Source organism: Paramormyrops kingsleyae, chromosome 8 (assembly GCF_048594095.1).
Source record: "Paramormyrops kingsleyae isolate MSU_618 chromosome 8, PKINGS_0.4, whole genome shotgun sequence".
Taxonomy (NCBI): Eukaryota; Metazoa; Chordata; class Actinopteri; order Osteoglossiformes; family Mormyridae; genus Paramormyrops; species Paramormyrops kingsleyae.
Window position 1 is genome coordinate 27,155,411 of NC_132804.1, and position 21,784 is coordinate 27,177,194.

At 42.1% G+C, this 21,784-nt stretch overlaps 1 protein-coding gene across 12 annotated transcripts in view; it reads right to left on the reverse strand.

The window, feature by feature from the left end:
* Positions 1–21,784, reverse strand: part of atp2b2 (ATPase plasma membrane Ca2+ transporting 2) — a 130,938-nt gene that overhangs the window by 103,275 nt on the left and 5,879 nt on the right. Inside the window, exon 1 of one of the 12 annotated variants that reach the window (XM_072715558.1) lies at positions 3,697–3,841. The exons of 10 other annotated variants lie outside the window; for them this stretch is intronic. The gene's annotated coding sequence lies outside the window, so the exon portion shown is untranslated. Of the gene's footprint in view, positions 1–3,197; positions 3,623–3,696; positions 3,842–21,784 lie in introns of those variants that run through there. One more of the 12 variants, XM_072715557.1, reaches the window with a different exon arrangement.

Sequence of the window (21,784 nt, forward strand, 5' to 3'; positions counted from 1 at the left end):
GATTAACCTAAATAATGCAAACAACCATTAAACTACGGGGGACAGTGCACACCATGTAACTTTAATATTATGTGTTTTATACATATTTATTAATAATTGCACTGTGTCCATTCACAGCCAGTTTAAGCAAGACAGTTGTGCTATTGAACGTGAAGTGCACATATACAAACACAGAAACATATCACAACTCTGTTGTGGGCTTACTCCACAGTGATGAAGTTAAGGTTTAAACTGGAACCCGCTTTTTCGAATATTTCAGTATAGGTCCACATATTCCCACATACATCATCAAGCGAGAATACCAGGGAGGTATACCTGAAAATGGGTTCTGGTTTAAACCAACTATGGCACCGCGGTAGTTACCTTTATATTCAGTTTACCGGCTGTTTCAACAAAAGCAAGCAACACCCCTTGGTTTTCCAGATGTCTTTACGGGTGAATTTTAATTTATATTTATATTAATAATTAATATTTCAATGTTTCTGTGTGCACTTCATGTTCAGTAGCCCAGCTGTTTGCAATCACTTACGGTGAATGGGCACAGTGCAATTACTAATAAATACGTTTAAAAACACATAAATGAAAATTATATAGTGGGCATTGTCCCCTATAGTTCGATGCTTGGACATGTCTGTATCGTTTCGGTTAATATTCCGATAATCCTTTATACTTTAAATGGACACAGTACAGTTATCATTCGCAACAGAAAAGTATTGTGAGGGAACGCAAAACTATTTCAAAAAATATTTTCCCACCCAGACCTCTTAGGGGCTCCATATACTGCAGCTGGTCTGTATAGAAAATCACAAATACATCACTATCCACAAATATGTATTTTTATTTGTGTTGTATAAAATCATATCAACAAAAATACAGAGCGATTTGTACATGTAAAAACGGTTTTGCATATTTGTGGATCACATCCCATCTATTTGTGGATAGCATTACATTTGTCACCTCGCACTTTTTTATTTACACATTTTTGTCCAATTCCTACTGCAGCTTGTCTGTAGAAAAAAATCCATAAATGTGAGGTGCAGCCATGATATATATCGTTATCAGGATATGACATGACTATGAGATTTTGGTCATATCACACAGCTCTACTCCATACTAAACTGTAGCTTAGCCTAGCTGCTAACAGTGCTACTACCCAAGCTGTTCCCCATATTTTGCTGCATATTCCTGCCAAATCATCACTAACCTATTGTCTGTTTCCTGTTACTGTCTCCATTTCAAACTGAAATACTGACTGAGTGAAATCTGCTTCTCTTCAGAACAAACCTCAGTGCAGACGGCTGTGTGGCCCAGCTGACCATGCCAGGCTGACCCAGAAGTGGGCTGGCCAAACCGAAACTACCTTCAGACGATTTGCTCAAATTTCTGAGTCAGACCACGGCCTGACAGGCAGCTCTCAAGAGATTTAGTTTCCAAACCTCTGCTGTGTTTTATTTTTTTTTCCCACACAGAAACATCTTTACTTTCTATGAGCACCATTACACATGTATAAAGTTACTAATTCTTTATCAGATAGCTCAATGTGCGTACATTCAACACCCCACTCTCCCAGCTATACACACTAACTTTCAGTTAAAATTTATTGCAATCTAAAATATATTTAAATCTCACTAATTCAAACTTATTCACAGAATCTCTTGCTTGGTACTTAACTCTGTTGTGGGCTTACATGCATACTACTGGTTGCTGAAGAATCACACAAAGTACTGTAAGGATATAGTAGGTGTTTTTAAAATAGATTTTAATGTAAAATTTCACCGCTGTCTTTATGCAGTACTTACAAAAAGAACCCCCTGTATAATATGAATATATAGTTATGATAGGAAAGACACCATAGTTAAAAACTAATCTGTACTGAACAGGAACAGGAAAAGAGAGAGAATATCAGAATAATAGCATACAACCCATAAAACAACTGTAATAATTTCTTCCTTACACCAGAAATTTCTTAATTTTGTGTATATTATGACTGGAGTTTCAACTGCAGTGATGCTGTTCATTGCACAGCGGTAGGGGGCTGTATGTATCACCACAGGAGAAAAACAGGCAAACAGGTTCACACATGTAGACATATTTTTCCAGAACTAGCGGAAAAGCCCCCCCCCCCATTTTCAATTTATTTTAGGATTCTTTCAACTTTTTCCCCAGTGTGTTTTTTCCCCTTCATCTGCTCAGTCTTGGCATGAGCATTGTTACTGCAGATGTTCCCACAGTTGCTTCAGCTTCGCTTATCCATCTCTCCTTCCATTTTAAGAAGTTAGGGTCTCCTTCTGAAAGTTTCCATGTTCTCCTAAACAAACTTGCATGTTAATTTGGCATCACCAGGAATCATTTAAGTTCTCACGAATTACCAAGCTGACACGAACAGTTTGGCTTCATCGACCATAAGTCTGACAGCATTCGGATATCAGTCTGCAAAAGAGCTAGTATACGGCACATAGACTTCAACTGAGGTCAGGAATACGTGGCTCCAGTACAAAATAATATTAGTATTATTCTTTATATAAACATAAAATTGCCCTGCGACCCTGATCAGGACAAGCGGGTGATAGGCAGTGGATATATATCATGCCGCATATGATACTTTTCCGAAATTAGCCCTGTGAAGCATTTTAGTGAGCTTTCATGATACACAGTAACATTAAGGCACGTAATAAATAGTATATGTTTATCTGTAATGAACACAGTGTTGACAGCATGGATGGGATGGGAAAAAAAAAAAACACAAAGAACAGCTAAATCACCAGCAAAAATGGCCCATCGTATTGCGAACCCAGCTTTCCCTGCGGGATTATAATAGCAATGATTTTTTTTGTCCTTTCTCTTTTACAAGCGCTCGCTGTAAATGCGCATGTATGTGTGGTAATATGCGCAGACGTCCCATGACGGAGGGGGTTATAAATAGATCGAGGCGGGGGGGGGGGTTGGGCGGCGTGCACGGAGCAGACAGACTTCCTGTCATGAGAAAGCTCGCTCCAGGGGTCCTCGAGACCGGGTGTGCCTGGCAAGGGCTCTGCCCACGGAATGTTCCTGGGTCTCCCCCCCACCACCCACGAATCTCAGGGCTGCCCGGACACCCTGAGGTCAGAAATCGACAGCTGCGATAAGCTTCCCCCCCCCGGGAGGAAGTGACCGCACCCAGGCAAAAGCCCCATCAGACGGCCTTGAAAGGTACTTACATGCCAGAAACCCAGGCCATCATCTCAGTGCCCAGATAATCCATGTAATCCTATAATCATCATGCTGGAATGTGCACCAAATATATGTCTATTATGTCCCGTATGTCCATCCATTCGTCCATCCATCAAAATCTGCATTGTCCTTTTCTTCAACTCTTTCACAGCAACCAGTAAGCATCAAGCTTACAAAACCAGAAACTAACTGACTCGTCAATGGAAAAAAATCAGATCCGTAGGAGTATATTCAGGCATAAAACTGTCAGAGGCTTTGGCGTCAGTAATGTAGGGACTGATAAATGTGGGCAGCATACAGGACCATAGTGTCAGAACTCGGGTCCCTCGTGGGGAGACGTGTAAGGCCAGCTATGCAGGCTGACTTCCCATGCCCTCTACGCCGGAGCTGGTCATCTCTCACAGGCCTTTAAATAGACACCCCACGACTGTCCTATTATTAGCTGCAAATCTGTGTTTCTAGGATTCGTCCGGGGGACAGACCTACCTTACAAACAGGCTCTCCATACATCCCTAAGTCAGAATTGGGCTCCTTTGTCCAAAACTTACGACGCCTCACATCCGATCACATGTGAAACTTCCTTGATCTTCCACGGTCGAGTTGGGGACTGAAAAGACCTGAGGCTTAAAGAGGAAACGAAACCCACTAATGAGCCCCTACAGAAACTCCACTCTGAAGACAGCTGTCCTTTCCGAGGAGCATCATATGTCCCAGACCACAGCCAATCCCATCCGAGGAGGCTGCGCTCAAAACATGTTGTCTGAGGAAGTTATTTATTCTGTCGAACGTGGCGCCTTTAAAATGAAGGAAACAATTTGGCAGAACAGAGATTATGAAGTTATTTCCAGGAATTGAGATCATGAGCTCAGTTGGTTGGAAGTCATTGGTGTTGGGCTGAAGGACCCAGGTTCAAGCCTGTGGGACTCTGTCTGTGATCAGAGGGTCACCGGATCAAATCTAAAGCGATTTCATTGCTGGGCCCCTGAGTAAGGCCTGTAATCCCCAATTGCACCAGGGACTGTCTGACCCTGCTGTCTCAATACGTACGTCACTTTAATGTACAAAATGTAATTGGGATTTTCCTACTCAAAGCCAGGCATCTTTTGTGTGGGTCTGGAGGCTTCCCAAGCATCAGGCAAGGCTCTGCCACAATACAGACATAATGCTAGTCCTCTAAGAATGACTAGGGCCTTATACATCATCCTTACTGTAAAAGGAAGGTTGTTTCATATCGTGCAAAACTGCCTCTGTCTGCAGCAAATACTATCTGGAAAAAAAGTGTGACAAAACAACCTCAGGCACATTACAGATGTCCGTGAACGTATTACCTACACTAATATGCTGCTGTACTGCCATACAGGATACTTTGTAGTTTGATTTTCTGTAACTGTAAAGCTCCTCTGTGATTGAACACCTATATGATATATGATATGAAAGTAATCCGAATAATGTTTTGTCATCAGAAACTGGCAGAAGGGAAGAAAGTGGCTTGTGAAGAAGTAAATGAATACAATTCAACTCCGGTTCATCCATCCATCCATCTATCCCCTAAATATTTATCCCTTTTCAGGGTTATGGGGAGCCCAACTTTATAGTAGGGTATCAAAAAAAAAATGGTCAACAGTTTGGTAAATGACATGACCACATGAGAGGTTCACAGCAGTGCTTTTCCGCCCAGTCTTTGGGGATCCCCAGACGGGCCACATTTTTGCTCCCTCCTGTCTCCCTACCTCCCTACTGGGAGCAGGGAAGGAGCAAAAATGTGGACAGTCAGGGGGTCCCTCAGGACCAGCTATGGAAACACTGGTTTAAAGTAATTGATTGTTTTTATTCAGAAGTATAATTTAAGAAGAAGACATTTTAAAAAGTGTAAGCCCCCCCCACCCCCCATAACCCTAACCAGGAAAAGCACTGAATGATGAATGAACTGTAGTACTGCCTACTGTATTACTAAAGGTTTAACCTGCTTTCCATTTTTCCCCACTACGTTTAAGCATGTAAAAGATGTTATTTCTGAGGATAACATTTGGTCTTGGATCAGGTCTGTACAGGGAGCTGCTATTATGTTACTACAATAGTGCTATATTACACTGTATCACTAAGTATAAGTTGGACTCTAAACTGTACTTTACACGCAATAAAAACATAAAAACTGATAAATAATAAATGAACCACAGCCAATGATGTGACCCCCCCCCCAAATGTACAGTACAAGCATTTCCCAAAAGCACAAATCATAATCCAATATTGCTGACAGCACCTGGAATTTATATTTATATTCAGTCCACCGATGCCACATGGGCACCTGACAGGACCTGCAGTGTCTCTCTGTGGACGAAGCAATCGTAGCGTTACAGCTGGCCTTCTTTAAAATTCTGTGGCAAAGCGCTTGAAGATTGTAATGGTATTAAAGTCATACAGTCAGCAGCCCACTATAATGTCAGACTCATTTACATGGATGTGAGGTATAACATAATACAGTTACATGTTCCCGTCCCATTTCTCAGACTTCCCAGATTTGTGGAGTTTTCGCATCAGAAATTAAATTCCACAGTATCTGGAGAAATGCAATGTACCGTGCCCTTTATCACAGCATATCGAAGCTCACTAAATTCATGAGCAGTGCTGGTGGATATACAGTATATTTTTGCACCCTTTTCATATCTCTCTCAAAAATACACCAGAAACTTAAAAAAAAACAAGACAAGCATAGTAGAGGTTAAGTGCTTTGATTAAAATATCATCATGTTAGCCACACTCTTGTGCCCTTGTTAAGCAGGTCATTCACCCTGAATTAACTCAGTAAAAAAAAAAAAAACATATCATGGGTAAAAGAGAAAACTGTAAGATGTGGAAGACCAGATAAATATGAGCATCAGCTAAGCAAAGACATATATATCCATCCTTATGTGTGTTTCTGATGGTAATCTGCAGTGGCTGGAAACCTAAGCTAACCAAGCTAAGCATCTGGGACAGCTTGACCCACAGAGACAAACGTGTTTGCATGTCTGTGGTAGGATATGACCACTTCTGAAAATCGCCCTCGTCATTTTAAGCGGAGCAGCTAGTTCACAGCTTTGACATCAAACCTACCGGTCAAGAATAACGAATGAATGGAATGGTCTGATGCAAGGAAAAAAATAAAGGACATGGAAAAAAGCAGAGAGTGTCGCTTGTGATCACTTCGGGCCTGTTAGGATGTCCTGCCACAATCAGACTTTACATATGGGAGTGTTTTATTTATAGGTTTTAAACAATGAAAGCTGTTGTGGAAATTTAGCAGACATGGTTAAGATGCCTCGGTCTGCTCCCTCTGCGTTTTCAGTCTGTAATTATGCACTTAAAAGCCCTCCTCCCTCATCTTGGAAGAGCTCCCCATCTGCCGTCTGTTAGCGCTGGGGGTCCTCTCCTCTCGTCAGCGGCTGCCGCTGACGACGCTTAAAACGAAACACAATACTGAAATATAATATATAAAAGAGAATACCTGCAAGGAGGAGGCATGGGACATGGTGTTTCCTAGAAGCTCGGAGTAACGTACACCTCAAGGAGGGCAGATACGGAACACCTGCTTCTCGATGTCTGGTATTTTCCTGGCAACCGCCGGAATGCATCTATGAAAAACGCGCAGGGTGGTGTATTCTCCGGGGTGATACCGTTCAGTTCTGAGGAAGAATTCGGAGTGCTGGGAAGCACACAAAACGTCCAAGAAAACGACAAGAAATGTCCCACCGCAGCAATACTTACACCATACATCAAATTTACAAAAATACCTGTCACCACGACCCCCGTGCTGGACTAGCACTTGGAAGATTGGTGGGTGGATGGATGGAAATAACTGTCATATATGTATATAAATATACAAAATGAGTGCCTGAATAAAAATAAAAGTACTGAATAAATGTCTAAAAATAAATAGTAATACTTTATTGATCACATGTGGGGAAATTCTCTTTTTGCTGACCCCATCTTGCTCTCCATGACACACACATAGGTGAAAGCAAACTGAAAGGCAACCACCTACAGTGGTGCCCATGGAGCTGAGTGTCAAGGACCCCACAGGCGTGACTATTCTGTTGAGGCTGGACTCGAACCAGCAACCTTCTGATCACAGGCACAGAGGCTTGGCCCACTGAACTACACCCACATTCCCCCTTAAAGCCATAGCAAAGTTAAAGCTTAATGATTAAAAGAATACTTTGCTTTATGTATACAATGACATAAAGTAAATTTAAATACATTACAAATATTATACATATAATATCATTATGTGACGCAGTGAGGGGTATCTGATCAGTAATATAAAACATAAAGTTCAATTAAATCTCAACATTCAGGAATATGTTTAAAGACCTCATTGAAAAGAAAAAAAAGGTGACAACTACAAACACGTTTGCAACTGACCCCTAGGAGACAAACAAGCCACCTCAGCCGTGCCGGATCTGTTAATTAGTGCCTTTCCACCCTTCACACTAATTGCGCATGCGGTTCCATCTGGGATGCTCGCTCAATTCACCCACATGCAATTTTTTCTCGACTGGCACTTCCAGAAATCAAACGTGGATGACGGGAATCAACAGAAACTTATAAAGACGCCGGACTGCCACGGGAAGGCAGGGAGCACTCACAGGTCAAAGCCCTCAAACACATATTACCACTCAATAAATTATGACGTTTGTAGGTTCTGCACCCATGTCCAGAAGGTTGTGGGTTTGAATCCTGCAGCTGGCAGTCGTATCACTGTTGGACCTTTGAGCCTAACTGTTCCATGAGGCCTGGATGATACATGACCCCAGGCTTTCCTCACTTTTGTCAAAGCATCTGCTTCATAAATGAATGTAAATCTTGTATTTTACGGAGCGTGTCGAAAGCGAGAGGCTTGAGGGGGAAACTTATTCTTAAACAGGCGTGTAACGGCTGTCGGGGGCTATAGCAATGCTACGTCTGTGCTGACACGCCGATTCGGGACAGCGAGACGAGGACCTAACGGGGGCCGCCTGTCACTTCGGCTGGGTGCCGGCAGCAACCGGACCCGGCAAGTCCGAGAAAGATCTATATATAACTGAAAAAAGGAAAAATAAAAAAAATAAAAGGAGTCGTCTCTGGATGTCTTGCGAACGCTGACCAGAGAGAAGCAGCAGCTTAGCACAGGTGTGGTGATGATGTATGATGGAAGAGTCAGTGTCATGTTTTCTGTGGGGTTTGATAACGGTATCAGCGGCAGACACCAGGAAGGAGACAACTACCAAGGAACCAGCCAGGCAAGTGCTGTGCAATGGCCAGAAAGGGGATGACACAAACATATATGTCCAGAAGGTTCCTGGCTTGAATCCTGCGGCATAGTTATCATTACACTGTTGGGTGCTTGAGTGAGGCCCTTAACACCAACTGCTTCAGGGGTACTGGACCTGGGCTGACCCTGATCCATGACCGCAAGCTTTCCTCACTTATATGTCGCTTTAGACAAAAGCATCTGCAAAATAAATGTGCAATTTGCGTGTGATCCCAAACATCTGCATGTGCATTAAAGCAGAGCCTTCACCACCCTCACTTATATATCATAAATATATCATCTAAACGACAAATTTAAGTGACTAACAGCTAAGGGGATTTGTGTTAGGAAAAAAATTCAAAATTCTCTTTCGGAAATTTCCCTTTAAAGTACCAACTACTAAATAAAACGGTAAGTGATTCCTCATACTGTTTTATGACAGGAAGAAGAGGAGAGATGAAACAGCAGCTACACCTTAGGTAATGAGTCTTTCTAAGCTCTATTCATGTTTAAAACACATTCTTCCCACTGTATATAAACATAGTCCATTATGGGTATGAGATGACGACTCCTGTATAAACATCAGCAGGGGGTGCAAATATAAAGTAGCAGGTGATGATGGATACCTGGGCCCCCGTCACAACTGAGGGAAGCCATTGTGTCCCAAGTCTGTGTTCAAAGGCCACAGAAGTTGCCGGAAACGCAGCTGAAATCTCCACTATCTGTTTGTAATACAAGGGTCAGGTTGTTACTCAAACCCTACCTCCCTTGGCGGTGAGCTCCAGCCCACAGGACATTAATATTCCGCTTGTGAGAGGATAAACACTGGTGTTCCGGGTTCCACTCTCAGATACTCATAGATAATTAGTGTTCTGGGCCATGTGCAGATTGGATTTTAGTAGTCATACCTCTGCCAAAATACCAAAATGTCATTATAGAACCAGGCTCTACTGTAATATAGCATTAGCATTTTGTGTTTAGCCTACGCGCTAACTGACTATCATACTGGGACCTTTACATGTGCATTACGACACTGCATTCATAGGCTAAACTCATACGCCTATAACACCCTCAATATCCATGAGTGCTCCCATAGTTCCACATACGTTTATGCTTCTGTGCTTATTCACCATCAATATCAAAAGCTCAGCCCATATGCTAATGACCCATCAGTATTCAAGGCTCCACTGTAACAGAGCATTAGCATTTTGTGTTTAGCCTACGTGCTAATTGACCAGTCACAGCCTACTGAGGACTCTGCCAGTGCAGTAATACTGTGCCTTTAAGGTTCTAGACCCCACTCCTCTTCTTATAAATCATTAGTACCATTAGCACCCAAACTTCAACCCATATGCTAATGACCCATCAGTATTCAAGGCTCCACTTGTACGCCATTAGTGTTCGGGGTTCTACTCGTGCACTAATACACCATTAATATCTGAGGCTGCCCCCATGTTCTGGAGCGACATTCCTTTTCAGGTGTCCCCTCCGTGCACTTTCACAGCATTAGCATTCAGGGCTTCGCCCGTGCAGTATCACGACATTAAAATTCAGCCCTACTGGCAACCTCCACCAGCCTCACTCACCGATGCCTTCGCTAGCAAGATGATAAATGCTGTTAGTGGAGGGGGGGGACGCGGAGGCCACCTGGGGGTTGTTTCAAGGAGATACCATGATTCAGCGGGACTGTGCTGACCTCGGCCGGGAGCCTCCCTCACAGACGCTTACAAAGCTGGCTTGACCTCTCCAAAGAGGACCACACACCTGTCTCTTCTCAACCTTCACGACAACAAAGGCCATCACTCAGCGGCTCCTGTTATCCAACACGGCTGACGGCTATTGCCCACCAGCTGCTTTCTGTGCCGGATATTTACCGTGCTGGCAATGCTAACCTTCTCTTACCGGACCTGTTAATGAGGCCTGTACACCTCTATGCGTGATGGAGGGCTACACTGTTACCAAGGGTGGACCCAGGCAAGGGCAAGATGGGCAATTGCTCAGGATGGAATCTTCTGACAGGACGCTGACTTAAGCTTTAACACCCCACCCCCACCAAGCTCCACTACCCTGCACGCCCCCCACCAAGCTTCATTGCCACCTCCCCACCAAGCTCCTCTACTCACCTTCTCTCCCCCCCCCCCACCCCTCCCCCACCATCAAGCTTCGCTGCCAGCACCACTACCCCCCCCCCACCCCATCCATCTACATAGCCTGTGCCACCCAAGGGCACTTAATCTTGACTACGGTGCCGCATGGACTTCTCCCAGCACTGACTAGTATGCTTCATTTCTGTTTGCCGGGGGCTGGGGCTTCTGTGCTCTGTCAGAGTTTTACCATCAGCCTGATTACCAAACCAGGAGCCCTCGGCACAGAGTCCTCCCACTCTTCGCTGTGCTTTGGGATCCCGCCCTCATCATCGCTCACCGGGCCAGGGTGATTGGCAGGCCAGTACTCCAAAGGCAACAGCCGGAACAGCAGGCATTAAAAACACCCTCCACGTTGACTGCCATCCAATCCCAGATTGGATGCAATCATTGCATAATTTATCAAGAGGTCCTGCCTCTGTGGCTGTTTTGTTTAATGGAAGGCCCATTCCTCACATCCTTATGTACCGTTGTGGCATAGCATTTATAAGAACGCTGTTGCTTATCTTGCCTACACTGTTTACTTTTCCTTTAGTTTCAGAAACTAAACACATTCATTCTTATGATTCTCTTGATATCTGATCATACTTGTAAATGTGATAATGCACCGCAAATACTTTCTCAACACAAAGTACTGCATGCAAAAATTCTGCTCAGCAGAATCCAATTAAAGTGAATCAATTAATGATACCTAGCTGGGCCGTCATCAGGCTGGCATCTCGCCCAGAAAGCAAGGCTCGCGTCTGAGACTGCCCGCTCCTGATCAACGGCATCTGGGTTTGCTGCTCTGCTCTTCCTCGACTAGAGTCGCCGCGTGGTGATCCTACAGGAGGGTTGAGCCTCCCACGAAATGTGGAGGATGCAGGACTAGGGGTTGGCTGATCGGGTCAGAGACCACCCACAACACAGCGTGACTCATTCAGCTGATCCACATGACACTGTGCGGCTGCTGAGTAGGTGTTCAGCATGAGTCAAAGGCAGCTCCATGCCCTTTGCCTCATAGCCATAATAACCTTAATTTTCACAAATGGCTCTATTTTTTCAACGTTGCTATTTTGCACACCTGCAGAGACTCTGTAAGAGGTTCCTGTCAGTCCAATGTGTACCTTGACATTTACATGCCACTGAAAGATGAAAAATAAGGCCGTATTAAAGAATGGACACATTAGGCCTGCTTGGCATTTTCACACCACTGTTCTAAGAGCAAGGGCTCGCGTTTCTAGAAGATTCGTTTCGCATTCCTACCGCAGTTTTAGAAAAGGCAGCTATCATTCAATGACCTTTTTTTTCCTCCAAGTGGATTGACCTGCTGCTGTCCCATGGTTGAAACACATAGAAAGAAAATAATGTGGATACATTTCCATTTGCCAGGAACTTAGGGGATAAGCAGGCTCTGTCCTGCTCCAAACAAGCCCCTTAAAGGCGAATGAAACTGAACGGATCCCTTCAAAACAGCAGACCTATCATTCATTTCAAAACCGTCAAAGGCGAGATGTATGAAGCATCTCACCAAAAAAGGACGGAGTCCGAAATGCTGACCGTAATGATGAACTGAACAATAATAAATGTTTGAATGACTTCCGGTGGCCTCGTGAGCAGCTGAAGTCAAGTAACATTCACACAAAGCCATCAGAGACTTTCCCTTTTAGCGAGGCCATATGTCACACTGTCATAAGAATTTACGAGCTTGGTATCTCCTTACAAAAATACACTCAACGCCTCAGAGGTGCATTTGTGTCCCAGCTTGCCTGGTGGGAGAAGGGCTGTTTTTCCCCCATTGTCTTTGATGAGGCTAGAACACAACACTCACAGATGTGATTCTGTGACAAGACCATCACCTACAACTTTCACTAGACTGATGGGTGAGTCTGCTTGCGGAGTCCCACTCACAGCGATTGCTTCGGCCTGAGATTCAGACACAGCAAGAGGCTGAATGCACGGCAGGAAAGCCACATAACCGGCGTGCGTGTTTGAATCACATGACCATTAAGCGGCCCACAAGTGTCATGTCCAGTGCTCTGTTGCTATTTTTGCTGTCACTTCATTAAATTAATAACATATGCAGAAATAGACAAAATCCAAATGTATCAACATCTAATCTATCTTTCATCCTAACTGGGAAATGCATTCAATGGAATCAGGAAAATTTACAGATGTTAAATTTGTGTTTATGGATTTTCTCTGGTGTGTTACTGAGACCAACACCTATACAAAAAGTCCTTTCCTACCTCTGGACTCCAAATGCTATTATTAACATGATAACTATCCAGATTTATCATATTACCTTTTGGTTGCAAATTATTCGTTTGTAATTTTAAAGCATTGGAGTGTACGTTCACTTCTATTGACTAAAATAGCTCAATTAAACCACTGGCAGTTTTTCTATTCACTTTCTTGATATGTAAATACATTTTACATACCAAATTCAAACAAAATTCAAAGTTTTTGGGGCCAGCTGTAGTGATCGCTTTATGGGACATCAAATTTAACGAGAAATACGTGGCAAGCACAGAGAGCCGCTAATGAGATTTCATAGCAGCAGTTCACCACCTTCACCTCATGGAGCCAATGTTGACATCCTGCGCTCACGAAGAGAAGTTCCAAGAAGTCCGCTAAAAGTTCATTATTAATTGGAACCGTGTGGTTATTACAAATTAATGAAGACCAGTGGAAATTGACCACCTAAAAATAATACCTTAACATGATCGCCAGAAGGCAAACCGCGTTAGATACTGTTTCAGGTAATGTTTGCTTCCCTGGCATCTGATTGCAGAGCTGCCCTTCACACCGAACGGGTGTAGCAGCGTGGGCGTGTTCGGCAAATTACATTACCGAATTACATCCGATTGTTCTAAGCCATCAACCCTCTTGTTTATCAACATTTTAGGGAAATTCACTCAGAATGCAGGACCGGATGAAAATAAATTCCTTATCACTCTTGAGTACACTGGGAAATTAGTTACCTTAATATCCTAATCTGCTCTCATCGCAGACAGTGAAAGAAATGCATATTCTCTCTACGATAACCCATGTCAGATCATTGTCCAAACAATATTCTCCATTCTTTGTTAACCGTGTATCTGCCTACTGATGTGCAAAAGAATATTCCGGAGCTCCATAAGGCTATGGGATTAATTACAGCAGTGATTCCAAGAGACCAAACACCACACTTGCTGTGAGCTTTGACGCAGAGGTATTTCCGCTCAGCAAATTTTCATCCCAGTGATGGGGTTAAGGAGTCAAGAGGCTTCCATACGCTCACCAATTGGCATTTCATCCACATGCTTCCCAATGCCAAGGTTCAAGTCAAGTCAAATCAAGTTATGACCATACCAGCCAAATTCAGGTATATAGTAGCATGAACGTGCTGTTCCCCCAAGAACATGGCGCAACATACAACATCAGTGACACAGGTAGGGTTTTTGCAATACTAAAAGTGCAAATCACTAATCCAGATTCTCTAATCCAATAATGATGAGGGAGCATCTCTGAGAGAAACCTTAACACTGAACCTCCTCTTCCTTCCCATAATGCACTGGCCATTGTCTCAGTCAGTGTCCCCAAGTAGCAGCAGCTTATTTAGCCTTAAATCGTTGCCCTCTAGCCTCTGCAGTGTGTATTGCCCCCAGCCATTTCCCATCTATCGTCAGCCTCACCTTCTGCAGCTATAGATTTACCTGGAGCTGCTTCGCTGATGCTTTTATCCACATTGTCTCATGTGCATTATTGCTTACTGCCACCCCCCCGTCTGTCTTCTCTGCCACTGTCTAGAAAGAAGATAGGATTTCTCCTGACTAGCATATTTTCCCAGAATTCACAAGCAGAGGCACAGTGCTCACTTAACTGGAGGATTTCAGCATCCACAATATGACAAACATCAGCTTTATGAGCAACTGCAGCAGGCTGGGGATGCTCAACTCTGAACGCCATTCATCTGCACAGACTTCATTCCCACCACCTGATTAACTGCTCCAGTGTTCTGGAAACACTACCTTCTTGCAGACACCCTGGAGAAGAATCATCTTTATGATCAAAGCCAACTAAAAGAACCTGCCACTGAACTCAACCACTGGTTCCTAATTTTCCTTATTTCCAAAATCTATATGAAATATCCAGCCAACTAAAGTTTTCTTTTCATGAATGATGTTCTTGACACCAGTAACTATAGCTTCACCGTCACCCATTTTAATGAGCTGACCCATTCATGTTCTTCAGTCCATCCTCATCATATCTCAGGCTCAATCCTTTCAGACAGCAGAAGCATCCAAGAACGAGTATTAACACATGATGACCACACTGTAGATGGTTCAACTCTCTCGAATTCTGAGGCTGCAGAAAAGCTGGGCCCCCACCTCACACTACAGCAGTGACTAGGATGAATATATTCTTCTTCTGCTCCTTCATCCGAGGCTGTTGTGTGGCTCAGCAGGTTGGGCTGCTGCTCCTGTTATTGAAATGTCACTTGTTCAAATCCCTTGACTGGCAGAGTGATTTCACCATGAGGCCCTTAACCACAATTGCTCTAGGGACCGTTTGACTCTGCTTTCAGAAATGTATGCCACTTTGGATTAAAAGATAATAAAAAATTGTATGCAATCTGAAGTCATTCTTCTCTATGATCATCTCTGGGTCCAAGCCCTTGGTCCCTTTTATCTAGCCTCCCTACTGGCATGTAGGCGCAAGACGACAGCTCCAGGCCAGACTGCTTAATGGGATTAAACTTTGCTATCTACATATCCCGCATTCACACAACCCTCATTGAATGGCCCATTTGGAAAGCCTGGCACTTTAGTACCGATGCAAGGACTGGCTCAGGATTATAACTCTACTAGGGATGGGCCAATCCACATTTTTTTCAGTTCCGATCCAATTCCGATACACAACTGCCAATACCAGTATAGATTCTGATACAAGAGCTCTTTCTACTTTAATATTATCATTAGAGATGCACCAATCCCACTTTTTTCATGCTGCCACGATCCCAGTACCTGAATAGAGAGTATCGACTGATATGAGTACCCTCATACATAACATGAGTACATAACACACTGTTCCACCTCATTTGTACATCTTACCTTCTTGAATAACTAGTCAATACAAATGAAAAAAAAATGCATACCTATTTTATTTTGTATAACCTAATTAAAGCTTTCCGGTATATACTTTTTCATTTATATTTACTAGTTATACAAACAGCACATGCATCCAAGAAAGAGTATTAACAAGCTGTAAGAAGTACAAACAAGGTGGAACAGTATGTTACAGATGTTTCTAATATACTAGAAAGATGTACAAACAAGGTGGAACAGTATGTTATGTACTCATGTTATGTATGTCACTCTGCTCCACCTACTGAGTGGCAAATAGACTGAGTGGCAGCAGTAGCATTCAGCATGAATGCCACAAAAACATATTTAAAATGGGAACGAGTTGTCGTGCTTCAGGAAATACCTTTGGCTGTCTATTTATACCCTGGCAAAAACTAAATAAGTATCTGACGTGTATTGGTCACATATGGTCGATACACGATCCATCTAATAGGTTTGAATCAGTGCCAATATAGATCCTAGAGTGGGGCAGCATCCCTTAACCTGCAGGACACCTCTACCCATGCCCCTGTACCACTCTTCTGGAACAGGCCCCATATCTACCCTTGGTCTTTAACTGACACATTCCACTACATGCCGAGTACTGACCTCTTTAAACTCCATCTTCCAGTAGGGTGATGCTGTTGCACCTCTGTTTTGTTGGTTTTAGCTCTTGCTTTTGCAAGAATAAGAGCGCTGATTAAATTAATAACATGTGACAGATGTGCAGCTGTTCTGACTATGATGCGAAATGGGTTGGAAAAATTAATATGATTTATACAGCCACGGATCACAAGATGGATGACAAGAGGTACGTCCGCTCCGGTGTAAGTACACCTCCAACTGTTTGCCGACTGTCCCTAAGGTGCAAGGTGAGACAAAAGTTCACGTAATACTGAGCAATACTGATTTCCAATGAAAGGAAACACAATGAGGTATTCATTCCACTTTTCAAAAGCACTATGAGACACTACAGTTACCTAGAAGAAATTCAATTAAACTCAATTAAAGGATGAACGTAGCTGCAACAGCATTGAGTTGCTTATTGCTAATATTTTAGAAGTTTCATATATTTTACAGAGGGTGAACAAAATAATGGAAACACCACCCAATATATTAATATTCTTCTCTGTCTTCAGAACAGTCTCAGTCTTGGAATGCTGTCATACAATTTGTGAACTGTGAGATATTGCACCATTATTCAAGAAGAAAAGCCTCCAGCTCTTTGAGTTATGAATGAGGTGGTTTGGGAGGCCATGAAAGGCATTTGATTTCATCCTGCAGTTCAAAAACCGCTCTTGAATTTCTTGAGCTGCATGTAGGGGATATTATCATCTTGGAATACGAGAACGTCAGGAAGGACCCATGTTCTCACTATAGGGTGCACCTCATCCTGTGAAATGGCCCCTTGATCCTTGGCCTTTAACTATGCAGGGCAGTTATCAGATGAAATGGCTGCCGTAAAGACGACTGTCCATGCCATCACAGATTGCACACCATGTTTGGCAACAGCTAGCAACATGTGGGTTTAAGGTAACTTTTGGCTCTCACCAAGTGCAAACTTCTCAGGATGTAGGACAAATTTGGAAAGATACATCATTAGACCATAATATTTTTTCCATTGATAAAGGGCAAATCCTTTACACCAGTTTATTCCTCTTTAGGCACTTATCTTAAATACAGCTATACTTTCTAAAGCTCACAAAGTATAGTTTTTGTTGAGACCGGATGTTGATGTTTAAGGGTGTTCTTTCTTTAACTGTGTGATTAAGTGTCCATCTATCTCTGTTGGTGGGCTTTGACCACTGTTCCTTTTTGCCAGTATAGTTTTTGCCAGGCACTGACTGTCTGGTTTCTTTGGAACTCTGTTAGTTGCCTCATGTTGCTTTGAGGACACACATATCAAAAGTTCTGATCGTCAGCCCTCTTTTATAGTTGAAACATATGCTAAATGGCATTCAGTCTAATATGACTCCCCTTTGTAGCTATGTCTGTTATCAAACACTTTCGCTGTACAGCATTTAAGGTAATTTATCTTTCACAGTAAACTAATCACATTGCAAACTAGTAACATAGTTACATATAGTAGTTTATAAAAAACAGATTCTTTTTTCTGAGGAGTAAATATTGTAGTTTATTTGACATCCATTGTATCTTATATATTTTATTGTTTAATTAATTTTACTTAATCTTGTTTGTGATATTTTACTTTTTTCATCTTATTATATAATGTTCATTGTGTCCAATGGTGTCTCTCTCTATCTGTGCAGTTGTAGCAGAAGCAGTTTCCTTCCGGCATCAATAGAGTTTTTTTCTGATTTTGTTGCTGATTCTGTTTCTGATTCTGACTTGGTATCTTCAAGTTGGTGTTTCCATTCTCTTACTCACCCCCAGTAGCTAGTCTAGTGTATTCATTACATGCTAATTTTGTCATGCATTATTTAATTCCTTTAAGGAAGTTTTTTCCAAAGCAACTTACATATACAGTAACATAATCGGATCCTTTAAAGAAAAAGAATGCATGGATCAAAATGGTATGATAGTATTTTAGCCATAGCTATTTATTTTCTTTGGAAAATGGATGTTCTTACAATATTAAGTGCTGTTAATGAAAAATATCCATGCCAGTTATCACAGGGACATCACTGTGGCAGCTTTGTCCCTATTAAGATGCATCTCACTTCCCCTCTTTGACTCATGACAAATGCTTCGGTCAGTCAGGTTAACAAGCCGAGGAATACAGTTCCTCTGGGTGATCAGGATAAAGCACAAACACGAAACATGCTAATGCTAAACGGATATAATCAGGAACTGGCAGGACACTGCAATTCACTATACCCAAATTTTTATCAACCCATCCTACAGGGCAGAAGGTGCTCTATAGGGCTGTAATGGTTCATGTATTTGTTGTGTGCCATTAGGTACATCATTTTCGGTTTGATATGCACAGTGAAACTAATGAACACATTTATTGATGGAACCTAAATCCAGAAATATATGTTCAACACAAAAAAAATATATACTAATTGTGGCTGTAAGTTGGTTATGGCTAATGCTTGTTCTTGCTAGTCATAAGCAGTGGTTGATAAGACCAAGACTGTCTGTTGGCTCTTTCATACTTAATTTGAATATGTTGCTGAAAACAAAAGCAAACATGCTAACTTGTTTGAGACGACATCATCTGAGTGTGTGTACGCCCAGAGCAAGGCAAAAACAGCTTCTGCAAGTTAGTCTCCCTGTGGCAATTAAGACACTTTTCCAGGAAATTCAGAACATGCTGAAAAATATCTATAGGCTATAGGGATGTTTATCACTAAAGATATGCAGTCATACTTGGTAGTAGAGAACACGAGATTTTAGTTGATTATGGTTGTTATTTTATATATATATATATATCTTTCATTCATTCATTCAAAATGCAAAATAGAAATAAAATTATGCAAAAAAGTGTCTTTTAGGTTTTGTTATTCGGACACATTGACAGACACTTTTCCTAACTGTGCAATAATAATTTAATAATTTAGCGTAATTAATAATAATTAATTTGGACATTTCCCTGCTATACCTTATTTGCACTGAACTGGGAACTCAAAACCAAAGTTTGTACCGAAACACGAGATTTGTGTACCATTACCCCCCTAGTGCTTTAATGACTTAGTAAGGTACCCGTGACCAGTTTACTGAATTCCACTGATCTCCAAAATAGTTTAGATCCTTTTGGACTCCTTAAACAGAACTGCTTCATTCTACATCATGATTTATGCACGGGAAATATGCAGAACATATTAGTTCACATCAGTCAATGGCAGGCATATGAGAAACATCTTGCTACTGTACAAGTTTGATGCACTTTTGCCCTGTAAACAGTGTGTTACATTGGCATTCAGATGTTCTCAGAGGTGATCAACAAATCGGCCCACTCAGCTCCAGAAGAGGAGCTTGTTTCTGACATTTAAAAGCACTTGGATTGGGGTTCTTCAAAACTAGAGCCTGGATCCCCTACAATCCCACAAACCAGAGTCAAGGAAATGGCTCAGAGGGAGAAGGTACATCTTCTATCTGTCAAGGGGATTTTCACGATGCAGGCAGCCAGAATGCAGATAGAGGTGGACGGCAAATTTTGCTTCATGAAACTAAACAATAAATCCGCCTGACATTTGTGGGAAAACCTGTTACAGTTCTCACAAAACAACATCAATCTATTTTCATATTGCAACTTTCTTTCAACAATATAACAAACATTTTCCCAGTCCAGCCCATAATTCTGTTATAATCAAGGCAAGAATTATTCAGTTGTCATTATGATTCTCACTCTTTTAATATAGCTTTTAAATATACAATAATTTTCCTTGATTATTGCAGACCAAAACCCCTCTTTCCAAAACCCCATAAGTTAAGCAATACAAAAGTGACATACCTTTCCTTGTATGACAATGTCCTAATCTTTCCGTAAGCTACAAAAAGAAGACATTTGTACTCCTGGTTCTCAGTGGTTCTTACCGTTAAAAAAAAATGCAACTACGGCTATTGTACAACTACTGTAGATGTGAGGAATTCTCAATGCTCAGATTATGCTCTCCTAGCAACAGTTACTAGTAACTTGATTGCGAGAGACCAGAGAAAAGGAATGTATAAAACAGCATTCCCAAACTGTGTTCTTAAACAGCCTTCCGTTAAAACACTACAGCAGGAGACACAGCAAACACCAAAGCTGCTAAAACAGTCTGCATTCAGTTTATGTCTTAAATGTTTTTTTCGTTTTACTGAAGCTTTATAGGTACTATACTGAAGTAGAAGTAGAAGTAGAAACAAAGTATGTGAGGAATGTTAAGTCTACACACAGGGAAAAGTCAGACTGATTTGTCTATGCACTACTTATATGTATACAGACTGGACTTGTGGAGACTAATCCTCCCGGCTGGTCCAGCCGTTTCACAAAACTGGATAAAATGTCCTCACCGACTTATTGCGCTTTGTCAACTCGCTCAGGGATTCCGTTTCTAATTAGTACAGATTTGACGTTAGCCAGCGTCGGGTAGAAAGCTGATTAAAATATGGTAACTGGGAAAGCGAGGAAGGTCGAAAATAACCTTATAATTCCTGCGCGAGCTATCGAGTCCCGCTTGCGTTTGCTGAAAGAGGCGCTGTGCACGCGAGCGCGCGTCGAAGCTGTCCTCACGGTGACCTTGAGCTTGTGCTTTAGGACGCACGTTTTAAATAAAGAAAGAAAGCTGGTATTTGATACCATGTATTTTCACTGCATTTGCGTCACAGAAATCAGGATTTTACCCGGTATAGCATTCACAAGAAACTCCCTTTTCAATGACTACCAAAGCTGTTTTTTTGCTTCTACTAATCTGATTAATAGCTGGACTTTAAAGGTCTCCTGGTGCCAGTCCCAGAAGGCCTGCTGTTGTACCCTTGAGAAAAGTATTTAACCCGAACATTATTTCAATAGATTGAGAATAGTAATACAACAGATTAATAATACAATATAATATTCAGTGAAGTTTACAGTTGTAAAAGATGTAAAATGCTAAGCTTGGAGGCATGAGGGGAAAATGAACCCACTGACGTTGTAGCTGTGTTGGGAGAGACCTGAAATGAGAGCAGCATTACACCACGTTGAATAAAAAATAAATACAGTTCGAATTAAAGATGCTTAGAAGTGACATTTCTGCGTTTTAATTTTATACGTTTTCATACTCCGATGTAGAAATGCATGCAACAGGCTGACCTCATGCCAGCTCAATCCCGTATTTCCGAATTAATGTTGTCAGCATCAATCACGATTTCACAATGGCTGGAACAAGCTGATCGGCCCTATGCTAATTGCCCTGAGACCGAGAAGCACTAAACACCAGACTGAGCTGCCAGTAGATTCAAACGCGCGCCTGTATGTGAGGCACATTTTTTCCCTTGAAAAAAGTCATGACCTCCATTTCATTCACTGTGAACACGATGACATTCCCCCCATTACTGGCGAAATTAAGAAAGGCTCCATCATAAAACACCGCCCGCTACATGCAGCGGCTGGCAGCATTTTAATATGAAGGGTCGATGCGAGGCACATG